Source organism: Fragaria vesca, linkage group LG6, assembly GCF_000184155.1.
Source record: "Fragaria vesca subsp. vesca linkage group LG6, FraVesHawaii_1.0, whole genome shotgun sequence".
Lineage (NCBI taxonomy): Eukaryota > Viridiplantae > Streptophyta > Magnoliopsida > Rosales > Rosaceae > Fragaria > Fragaria vesca.
In genome coordinates, this window is record NC_020496.1 from 18,750,927 (window position 1) to 18,763,335 (window position 12,409).

The 12,409-nt window shown below is 40.6% G+C and overlaps 1 pseudogene; it reads left to right on the forward strand.

Moving 5' to 3' along the window:
- Positions 1 to 10,434: 10,434 nt before the first annotated feature.
- LOC101307818 overlaps positions 10,435 to 12,409 on the forward strand; it is a pseudogene marked incomplete at its 5' end in the record, with an annotated part of 25,529 nt that continues 23,554 nt past the window's right edge.

A 12,409-nucleotide genomic window follows, 5' to 3' on the forward strand; every position in this document is an offset into this window, starting at 1 on the left:
ATATGTAAACGATAATTATCATAATCAAACCATCATCATCCGTTTTTGAGCTTCCGGGTCCTGGACAACCAAATTTCAATTAAACACAAATCAGATCACTAGGATGTAACCCAAACCCAGCCATTCAGTATCGCAATAATCATCTCCAGACACTTGCAGGTCCCTTACGCTCAATAACTCAGTCCTCCTTTATTCGCGGTCGCCTAGTTCGCACGTCCAACCCGCTTCTTCTGGACCTTCGATGTCATTACTCAAGCTTCCGGCGACGCCCATTCTCTCGCCGGATACCGGTCTCTCATTACTTCAAAAACCCATACAAAGTTCGCCGAACCACCGCCAAATACCATGCCTGGCCATCTCATTCCGTTCAGCACGAAGAGAGATACGCTATGTGTGGTGTAAGATTTGTGTTTTGGACTTCTTTGATTACTGTCCATTGGATTGCATATAAATGACGTGTCATCAATCGGTGATATCCAAGCAAATCCAAGCTAGTGCTTGTCCAAGCAGACAAGCCAAATCCTTAGAATTTGGGGTTTGGGGTTTAGGGTTTAGGGTTAACATCTGTGTTAGGAAATTGGCGCACTCTTTGAAAAAAAAGGCACACTCTTTGAAAAAAATTCGCGCACTTGCATTTTGACCTAAAACTCAAACTCTCTCACAAAACCAAACAAAACCCTCACTCCCTCAACGCCTCTTCCAGCAAACAAGAAAAAAGAGGAACACAGCGCTGTGCTCTCTCTCTCTCTCTCTCTCTCTCTCTCTCTCGACTGCATCTCTGTTTCTTAAGGTATCAATCTCCCTCACAATCTTGGTTATTCCTTTAAAATTCCTTTTGAAATCTTCTGGGTAAGAGTTTAATTCTGTTTTTCTGTTGGGTATTCGAACGATAATTGTGTTTAGGGTTTTCAATTCGGTTTTCAACTTAAGCCTCTGGTCAACAAGCACAAGCCCAAGCCTACCAATCTCAGGTCCCTTTCTTTATACTCCATTCGATCTGTTCCTGTATGTGTATGTGTTTGTGTGAAAAATGCTATGAATTTGTAATGATACGTTCTTCACTGCTTGGTATTACTGATGGGATATTGAACAATATGTAGGGCAAGCATTACCCCAGGAACTGTGCTGATCATTCTGGCCAGAAGGTTCAAGGGCAAGAGGGTTGTCTTCTTGAAGCAGCTCTTCTGGCTTGCTTTTGGTCACTGGTAAGGAGCTGTATTTCTTTTTCTTAACCGAGTGCTTAACTGTTCATGCTTTTGGTTGCCAAGTAATCTCTTTTGTGTTAATGACTGTGATGAATTTGTGTTAGCTCGTTGGTCAATTTTGACTTGAGGCAGTATGTTCGGGAATTTATAAGGGCCACTGTTTCACCTATGGGATTAAAGGGATTGGTTTTTGTTAAAGTGCTTGATGTTTAGTTCAATATTAGTACTCAACCAGGCATTTTTGGGATATATCTGCACATCTGTGTGTTTGTTTACTTTACAGAGCTAAATGGATTCATTAATTCTGGGATATATCTACACATCTGTGCATTTCTTTTCAAAATAAATGGAATTCTAAGTTCTTAACAATCAAATCCTACTTCACAATTGAAAGAGTTTTGCATGTCATACAGTGAATAGATCAGTAATCTCGATCTATTTGTTACTCAGTCTTGAGAAATGTAGTAAAGGAAAGATACTGAATTTTGGCATTTTGTTGCAGATTGAGAATGAGTTTTATTTTCTTCTGCTCATGAACACAAGTAGGTATTTTCTGTCTCTCATAATAAGTTTCTTCTTGTCTCTTTATATATCGTGCTGAATCTTTAGTCAAAACCAATTCACTGTTATATTGAAACTTTACCCCCTCACATTGTTCCATTAAGCATTGAAACCTCTGTTTGGCTGTGTAGTTTTCTAGTGTTAATTAAAAATGCTTGCTTGCTGGGTATCTTAAATTCTTGTTGTATATGATTTTGTGAATTTGTTCTTGGTATCAGCTCATATCCCCGGCATGCCTGGCACCCCTGCCAGCCTCGCCCTCCGCCTCTCCCAGCTCCTCTTCTCCGCTGCCGCTCTCGCCGTCGTGGCCTCCACCTCTGACTTCCCTTCCGTCACCGCCTTCTGGTGGGTCCATCATTTTCCAGTTCATCTAATTTATCTCTTGTTTCAATTCGGTAATTTAATTGGTTTGTGTTTCTGGGTGGGTTTGGATCAGCTACCTAGTTGCGGCTACCGGGTTGCAGACTCTCTGGAGCTTATCATTGGCCATTCCTGACGTATATGCCCTTCTAGTCGGGCGGTCCTTGCAGAGCCATAAAGTTGTCTGCTTATTCACTCTTGGCGATGGGGTAAGATGACATTCCGTAAATTGGAACCCATTTAAGCAGAATTTTTACAGTTTCAACTATTTGGGGAATGTTGGTTACTTTGTTTTGTTTGGTTGTTGCTAATTTTCTACATTCGAATTTGAGAGTTTACTTATTAATGGCCATAAAATTCGTAGCTCTTTCTTTTACAAGCTAGATAGTTCTTTTGCAAGTGCTATTGAATCTAATTGATGCTTTGCTAGTCCTTGCTGATCACTAGTAATGCTAGAGCACAATGAATCTGATTCTGGGTTTACACGGTGCTCATTAACTTTGTCTAGTTCTTAGCAGAAGTGATTTTACACGACTTGTATTACTTTAGTCTTGGGCTCTTGGCGGTAGTAAGTTGGTACTTTCTGTGATTGGCTGTCTGTGCTGCAGTGATTAATGGACCTGAACTCCATTATATTAAGCCACTTTAAGATGATCACGTTGTACGGTTGTACCTGTCTTTATTTTGTAAGAATGTATCATTCTGGAAGCATTTTTAGAATGTTAGAATCCTTAACATATCTGGTCAGGGATGTTTTCACTTATATGAAGCACTTGGTCAAGTTCATTTCTCTAATTTTTGAAGATTCGTTATTGGAAGTACTTAATAATGCTAACTTATTTATATTCATATCAAAATTGAAAACATATGTAGATATCCTCTGTGAAGTACTAGATTGTCCTGTTGTTGCTACACATTTATCTTTCCTTTAGTCTTGCGCTATGCACTGTTTCAGTGTTTCAAGGCTTTATTTTTGAGCTGTGGGTGGCTGAAGCAAAGTACAATTATTTCTTTTGCTGCAGATGACATCCACTCTAACATTCGCGGCAGCTTGTGCTTCTGTATAATTTTTCTTGCATGTCATGTGTTGGGATGTGCTTAATTCAAACTTGTTGTATTTTTGTGTATAGCTGATGCATGCTAAGTCTTCAGAGTGTGGATATGAGATGGTACGTAGTTGTCGGGGTTTCTTTGGACACCCAAAATATAATGATACTATGGTAAGTTTTCAAAAGGTGCTAGCTTAATATATATATATATATATAATATATATATATATATATATATATATGAGATGTCCTTCGTCATGATTTTGTATGTGTGTTATGTCTTTTAACTTCTCATTGTTTGACTTTTGGAGCAATTTGAAATGAAATTTTTGAAATTTCCTTCAAAATTTTAGCAGTGCCTTATCCTCTTTACTTACTCTCCAACCCTTCTCAAGTCATAGATAATTGTGGTGGACCTGTGTTTAGGGAAAAGGAGAAAAGCAGAGCTAGAGCTTCTTACCAATTTCAAGGAGCAGAAGGGATATTGGATTGTAGAACAGAGGAAGCTCACCATTGACAAGTCAAGTACTTTCTAGGTGACTACTCAATCTCCGGATCCAGCACTCTCGCCTGGGTATGCTTTCTTTTTAGTCCATCAAGTGTTTGATTATGTCTGAGAGTTTTGGGCATTCTGTGTCACTTTTATACTATGCTCCCTTGTGCATAAACAGTTTAATTTTGAATTCTAGGGTCTATTGTTAACTGGGCTTACTTGTTGAATAGGTTGCATTGGTAAAGTTTTGGTCTTTAATTTGTGTATAGATTGATTTCAAGTACTTGGTAGTGGCAGAACCCAGTAAAACCCTGTAGTTTATAGTTCACTTAAGCATTTTATAGAAGTGTTTAATTGTGCCTTTACTTATATACACCAATGTTATGATCTGGTTTTTGTCTTCCTGTTTATACGTATTTGATATGATTTGTAGTAGTTCCAGTGAATAGTTGAAGTAGAATTATGCACACTGAGCACAAAGATGTTACTTTATCATATTTAGCTACAGATAAAGGAACTGATTCTAAATTTCAGTTGTTCATAAATAGTGACTTCACTGACTGAATGAATTGAACTGTAGAAATTTTGTTCTTGAGGTGTTCCAAATTCACATACCAAGTACACAAAAGATAGATGTTTTTATGGAGATTTGTAAGAGCTTCTGTTTCCTTTTCACCAAGTCAACGACTAGCTAGACACGTATGGCTTTATCTTCTTCAATTCCTAATATTTATCACTATGATGGATTGTTATATTGAACAATTAATCATAAGGATTTAGATAGACTTTTGTTGTTAATTAGTACTCGGTACTCTAAAATGATATTTCAATCTCATCTCTTGTTCTTTTTATATATGTTTTCTCTTATCATTTACGTCTTTCTTTCTATTGTTCTAGCTGGTCTATGCTTAATTATACATTGTTTTGATTCCTCATGTACCGCTTGTCATGGCACTGCGGATTTTGATACCCTTAATAGTGAAGATCGATCAAAATATCAAATTGTTCTTTTGCGGTTGCATATGCTACCTATTGCTATAGCTTGATAAATTTGCAATACTGAGTGAATAGTTTCATATGATTCATGACTTACCTATGTTAACGTGAACTATGTTGGGTTGTTTGTAAGGTTGAATTTAATCTGGCTTGTTTTACTTTGCAAAGAACTTTATGTTTCTACATTTAGCTAATTAATGCATAGATGATTGTTAGAATCAGTAGTATATTTGTTTTGCATAAGTATGAGACCAGGGGAAGGAAGTGAACATAATTTACATTCTTCGGCATTTTAGGTTGAGTGTAACCATTATACTGTCTTAACTGCCACATTACCATCAGTATGTATTTCTATTACAGTTTTCAAGTCCTTCCTAACCTTGGATAGATGCCATTCTCCTTTGATGGCAGTCTATTATGCGCATAAAAATTTGGTCAAATAATGCATCATTTTGGTAGCATCCATCGACTTGTTGAGGGTTTAATTTGTTGATTATATGGTTCCAAATAACAGAGTGAACTAAAGTTATGTCTCCATTGAATTGGTGACAGATATGAATCTGGGAGGCAGCATTGGCACGACAAGAAGATGGGCTTGAGGACTAGATTGTGGACGTAATGCTCGATCAAATAGAGAAGTGTCTGAACTGATGCTCAATATTTAGTTTATGTTAGTATTGTTTTTTTGTACATTGGCAAAGTGGCTGCAATTAGAGATACAACTGTAGTTTTCAACTGATGCTCTAGGTTTGTGTAGATGAGACTGAATAATTTTAGATGTAGATCATTTGTAGTGAATATTGTAGTACATTTTGAATTGGTACTATGTACATCTGAAATGAAGGATCTTGTGGCATAGTGTCGCATGATATACAAGAAATGTGTGGCCATAAAGCAACAACTGGCAACACAAACATAACAATATCTATGGTCTTTACTAAGTTAAGAAAATGGTTATATGTGGCCATAAAACATCAACCAGTAACACAAACATAACAATGTCTATTGTATTTACTAAGTTAAGAAAATGGTTATGTGTGGCCATAAAGCAACAATCGGCAACACATTACAAAGTTAAGATACCAGAAATGTGAGGCCATAAAGAACATTCGGCAACGTAAGTGAAGAGTTTAAATCAAAACAAGGCATCACTTATATGTCGCCTGAAAATGTCGAAAGCCAAAAAGATATCACGTAGTGAAAGCTTAAAGCATATCAGACGACACATATCTATTGTCTCAAAGAGATCAAATGAAAAAAAGAAAAATTATATGTTGTCTGAAGATCATTGACCCGATGCATGTGTCGTCGTATTACGTCTAGACCAGAAACAACATTAATAGTATGTCATGCGGGTTCATCCTGCGACACATAAATGTAGCGTGTAAAAATTTAAATTCTAATTAACCAAATATATGTCGCCTCTAACATTCTCACACGATGTTTATGTGGTCTTTATTTCCATTACCCTACGCATATATGTCGTTGTAAGGCATTTTTCTCTCCCACTCGCAGTTATAAGGCGACACAAAGAGATGTGTCGCCTCACGGCAAAAAAAGATGCGTCGCCTTCTAGCATGTCGACGTTTATACTATTAGGCGACACATATAGCCTGTCGCCTTACATTTTATCAGGCGACACATAATGAAAAAAGTCTTCTGTCGCCTGATGTTTTTATAGGTGACACAAATGTTGTGTCGCCTGATAGTTTAAACGTCGACATGCTAGAAGGCGACACATACGTCGACATGCAAGAATTGGCATAATGTTCCTAGAATATGCTCTTATGTGTCCAGAATTTGTACCTGTTGGGTCTTTCAGTTATTGCCGCCACAATATTGAGATGATTGCTGAGCTGCCCAAAATCGTACTCATTAAGCACTACTAAAATTTCTTCCCCCGTCCATTTTCTAGGAGGCACATCGTTTTCTACGGTCCCATCAAAGGCCTTGTCATTGAACTGTCATTCGTGATTATATGGAAGGAAAGTACGGTGACCCAATTTGCATATCTTGTTGCAATGACTGCTGCTCCTCTCATCGCTAAGGCACTCTGGACAAGCCTTGTATCCTCTAACAACGTTGCCCGACAACATCCCACGGGCAGGAAAATCACTGATGGTACCAACAACCATGACATGCATCTGGAACATCTCATGCATGTACTTATCATAAGTAGGATGACCAACGTCCCACAAAAACTTAAGCTCTTCAATCAAAGGTCTCAAATACACATCGAGACACTTCCCTGGATAACCGGGCCCCAGAATCAACAAACTGAACATATTATATTCCTTCTTCATGCACACCCATGGAGGAAGGTTGTTGTCACATCCTGACCCTTATATTTTACCTTATTTACTAGCTTGGTTATAATAAGAATTTTACCGTCTCCGTCGTTGAGGTAATAGTTTAATTGGTCCCTAGAGGGGTTTCGGGGACGATTATATGCGGAGGATTATTCGTAGGAGAAAATTATGACGACGGTAAAAATGATAAAATTTTAGCTAGTAAAAGGTATTTTTTATTAGAGTATTATTTTTCGGGGTGTTTTATTTTTGAGTTGGGTTGATATAAGCTCTCCTCTCTTTTTCTTCCCGGTTCCCCTCTTCCCCGAGTCTCCCGCTGCCTGGTTTTTCGGCTGTCATTCCGCCGCCGTCCGGCCACCGTTCGCCGCCGCTCCGGTCCCAAACGGTCGGCCTCCGACCCAGCTATCTCCCAGGACCGGTGACAGCCGCCCTCGCTCCGCCGTGAAGGACTGCTCTCCCCTAAAAGGGCCGACTGCCGTGGTGCTTCACTCGCCGGAGCTCCCTCCTCCGGCCACCAATTCGGGCAAGCTTGGTACGGTTTTGTAGGTCTCCAACCCAGCTACCTTGCCCTAAAAAGACTCACTCCGGTTCGATCAGGTAAGGAGAAATTTGAGGTGGAAGTTTTAGGGCGATTTTGATGTTTTTGCTCGATTGGCATAGCTAGGCTTGGATTTTGGGTTTGTGTTAGTTAGGAAAGTTGTAGAGCATGATGAGAGGATTATTCTATCAAAATTTCATAGGAATTGGAGGTCGCCGGAATCGGCCTCCGGCCGTCGCTGCCTGCGGGGCTGGCGCCGGCGCCGGTGCCGGTTGGGAGATTTTAATGTTTTTAAATTTGGAATATTAAGGGGAGTTTATTGAAGTGAATTATAGAATTTTCGGAGGAGTTTTGGATAGGTTTGTGAATTTCTGAAGTTTGGTATTTTTGGCGGTGGAATAATGTAGAATCCGGCCGTAGGATTTAAGTCATTTTCTGGGGGAAGTTGTAATTAAGGCTGCCGGTATGTTCGGTGAAGTTTGAGCCATATTGAGTTTGAAATGGCGAAGTTGGGCAATGATGAGTGTGTGAGAGGCTTACGTTTAATTTTGCCCATTGTGTTTAATTATTGGATTTTTAGTGGGAAATTAATTATATATTTGGAACAGGACGAGAGGAGGCCCGAGCAGAGGAAGCCTCGGAGCGTCATCAGGCTTAGGCCTAATTTGTGAGTGGACCTTTGTTTTAATTGAAAAGCATGCGATGATTTATCTTGTTGATCATTTATTCTTTTCCTGAGATTTATTTTCTTTCTCGGATATTTGGCAATTTTTCTCCTTTGGAGAGATCCCGAAAATAAGATTTTCGGTGGATATGTTTATGGATATTATGAGTATAGTATGTATATAAATGCTAGCTAGCCAATGGTGCTTGGTCCGTCATAATGAGGTAAAATGCCATTATGGCGTGACGTGAGTGTTAGACACTAGCGTCATAGCCCTATATGAAAACTACTTTCTTTTCTAGGTTATTTAGGTTTTCATATAGGGAGTCCACGCGTATATAAATACATCGTCCTCTTCGGTCATAATGAAGAAAAATACCATTATGGTGCAACGTGAGTAGTGGGTCGTGTCAGTTGGTATCAGAGCATTAGGTTGCTTTTTCCTGCTTCCTTGTCATTATCATATTTGCCTAAGTAGCACGTAGGGTCTATAGAGTGATGATCCGACCGCGGCGGATTCATTGGCATTTTATGCTTTTGATGCTATGTGTTATTGGGTATGTGTGATAGTTGTGTTAGTCTTGTTTATGGACTACTAAATATCTTCTTCCTCAGGTACTATGCCTCCTAGGCGCCCACTTCAATCCCGTGTGGCTACTTCGACTAATGCCGATGAGGGCAATGAGGTCAGGGGACTGGTTGATGATATTGGAAATATGCTAAGGGATGTCATGGATCGAGCTCCACGCCCTTCTACGATGAAAATGAGAGAAGTTTATGATGCTGGAGCCAGAGAGTTCAAAGGTGCCAAGGGACCTCTGGATGCTCACAATTGGGTGGACAAGATGGAAAATGCTTTTGCGAGCACTGAGTTGCCAGAAGAAAGAAAGGTGAAGATGGCAGTGACTTTTCTGGATTTTTTTAGCACATCATTGGTGGTCGCTTGCTAGCAGGAATGTTGATGATGCGCTGAATATGTCGTGGGAGCAGTTTAAGACTCTTCTTGGGACAGTATTTCAATCATGCCCACCGCAGCAGAATTCAGTCGGATTTCCTGCATATGACGAAGAGGGATGATGAGGGTATCATAAAGTTCCAGGAAAGATTCACTTCCCTGAGCTACCATGTGTCATATCTGGTTCCTGATGAGAAGACCAGGATTGAGATGTTCATTAGGGCACTTGGTGGGCTATATGCAGACAAGATGACAGGGGTAATTTACCCGACCTTTACGGATGCAGTTGGTGCAGCCATGACCATTGAGTTCAGGGGGATATATGGTGCTTGGTCCCGTGATTTCGGTGGTCCTAGTCAGGGTCCATCCAAGAAGGCTGCTTCATCATCCGCTTCTGGGTCTTCTGCTGGTAGTGGTAGTAGTGGGGGATCGAGCTCTGGTGCTCGGAACAGGAATAAAGGGCGTTTCAGGAGACCTTCTCGGAGTTATTTGGGTAGGCAGCAGTCTGGGCAGTATGGTTCTGATGGTAGCTTCCATGGTGAGTCATCCGGTAGCTAGACATTTTCTTATGGGTAGCAGCAGTTTTCTGGGTGCTTTGAGTGTGGTGGTCAGGACCACTTCAGGAGAGATTGCCCATTGTTGGCTCAGAGGACCACCTCCACCTCCACCCCTACTCAGCCAGTTGGTCAGTCTTCAGCTAGGGGCTCTAGTAGTGGTGCCCAGGGTAGTGCTTCGGTCAGAGGTGGCTCTTAGCGAGGTGGTGGTCAGCGTGGACGTCCCATGACTCACGCTAGACTGCATGCTATGACCCAGCAGGAGGGTCGTACTTCTCCAGATGTCATCATTGGTACGTTATTAATTTTTGGTCAGCCTGCATTTACTTTAATTGATCCCAGAGCCACGCATTCATTCATGTCTAGTAGATTTGCCCTCCATGCAATGTGCCATCATCGTCTCTTCCAGGCGAGTGGCATGTGTCTCTACCCTCCGGTGAGGTGATGAGAATAAATTAGGTGTTTAGTGGTTGTGAAGTTTTAGTGGAAGGAGTTAATTTCGAGGCTGATTTAATTCCTTTAGATATAGTGGAGTTTGATGTGATCTTGGGAATGGACTTTTTGGAAGCATATAGAGCTGTGGTAGATTGTTATCAGAAAGTAGTGGTGCTTCGAAGTCCAGATGGTTTTGAGGTTGCTTTCCAAGGGGAAAGAGATGTTATTTCTAGTTGCATAATTTCCGCTGTTGCTGCAAGGAAATTGTTGAGTAAAGGCTGTCAGGCATATTTAGCTCATGTGGTGGATTCAAGTATGGGAGTTGTGGGATTAGAAGATATTCCTGTTGTAAGGGAGTTTCCGGATGTTTTTCCTGAGGAGTTGCCTGGTTTGCCTCCTGCATGGGAGATAGACTTCTCTATAGAATTACTTCCCGGAACTATGCCTATTTCTCAAGCACCTTACAGAATGGCTCCAGCGGAATTGAAAGAGTTGAAGACTCAATTGCAGGAGTTGGTAGACAAGGGTTTTATTCGGCCTAGCATGTCTCCATGTGGTGCTTCGGTGTTGTTTGTTAAGAAGAAAGATGGCACCATGAGACTATGCATTGACTATAGGAAGTTGAATCAGGTCACAGTGAAGAATAAATATCTGTTGCCTCGGATCGATGATTTATTTGATCAGTTGAGGGGTGCTTATGTTTTCTCTAAGATTGATTTGAGATTGGGTTATCATCAGTTGCGGATCCGAGAGGGGGACATAGCCAAGACTGCTTTTCGGTCACGATATGGTCATTATCAGTTTGTGGTGATGCCATTTGGACTTACTAATGCACCCGCGGCGTTCATGGATCTCATGAATAGGGTGTTTTAGTCCATATCTTGATCGTTTCGTGATCGTATTCATAGATGACATATTGGTTTACTCAAGAAGTGAGAAGGAGCATGCCAAGCATCTAAGAATAATATTGCGGACTTTGGAAAATTCGCAGTTATTTGCTAAGTTTAGCAAGTGTGAGTTTTGGCTAGATAAAGTGGGGTTTTTAGGTCATGTGGTTTTGGTAGAAGGAGTTAGTGTGGATCCCCAAAAGGTGGAAGCAGTGTCGAATTGGAGAAGACCCACCACTGTGACGGAGATTCGTAGTTTATTGGGATTAGCAGGTTATTATCGGCGCTTTGTGAAAGATTTTTCAAAGATTGCTGCTCCTCTTACAAGATTGACCAGGAAGGGGGTTAAGTTTGAATGGTCAGATCAATGTGAGCAAAGTTTTCAAAAATTGAAGAATTGCTTGACAAATGCTCCTGTCTTGGCACTTCCAGATGATAGTGGAGAGTATGTGGTCTATTGTGATGTTTCTAGACGTGGTCTAGGTGGAGTTTTGATGTAGCATGACCGAGTTATTGCCTACGCTTCTAGGCAATTGAAGCCGCATGAGGGGAATTATCCTACTCATGATCTAGAGTTTGCAGCGGTAGTTTTTGCTCTCAAGTTGTGGAGACACTATCTTTATGGAGCCAAGTATCAGATTTTTACCGATCACAAGAGTCTTCGGTATGTGTTCAATCAAACAGAGCTAAATATGAGACAGAGAAGGTGGATGGAGTTAATCAATGATTATGATTGCACTATTGAGTATCACCCTGGAAAAGCTAATGTGGTAGCGGATGCTCTTAGTCGAAATCCCTCAATATCTTTATCTCATATAAAGATGGTTCGTGTTCCGCTTCTTTGTGAGTTGCGAGCTTCAGGAGTGGATTTATCAGTAGATGATGTTGGTGCTTTGGTAGCCAGTTTTCATGTGAGGCCAGTTTTAGTTGATAGAGTGCGGGAAGCACAGTATAATGATCCTTCCATAGTTCGATTGATAGAAAGATCATTGAATGGAGCCGCAGCCAATCATTTTTCAGTTAGAAGAGATAAGACTTTATTGTTTAAGAATCGGCTATGTGTTCCAAAAAGAAATGAAGAGTTGAAGAGTGAGATTATGGAGGAAGCTCATAGTTCCGCTTATGTTGCTCATCCGGGTAGCACAAAAATGTATCGGATTTTGAAGGATTATTATTGGTGGCCAAACATGAAGAGGGAAATTGCAGCTTATGTGAGTAGATGTCTGATTTGTCAGCAAATAAAAACTGAAAGGCAGAAGCCTTTTGGATTGCTTGAGCCGTTGCCTATTCCAGTGTGGAAGTGGGACCACATCACCTGATAGGAGCACAAAGTGTGACGTTCTTAATATGTTTATACCCTTTATTTACCTTTGTTAACTCCTTATTTAGTTGTTTTAGTCTTT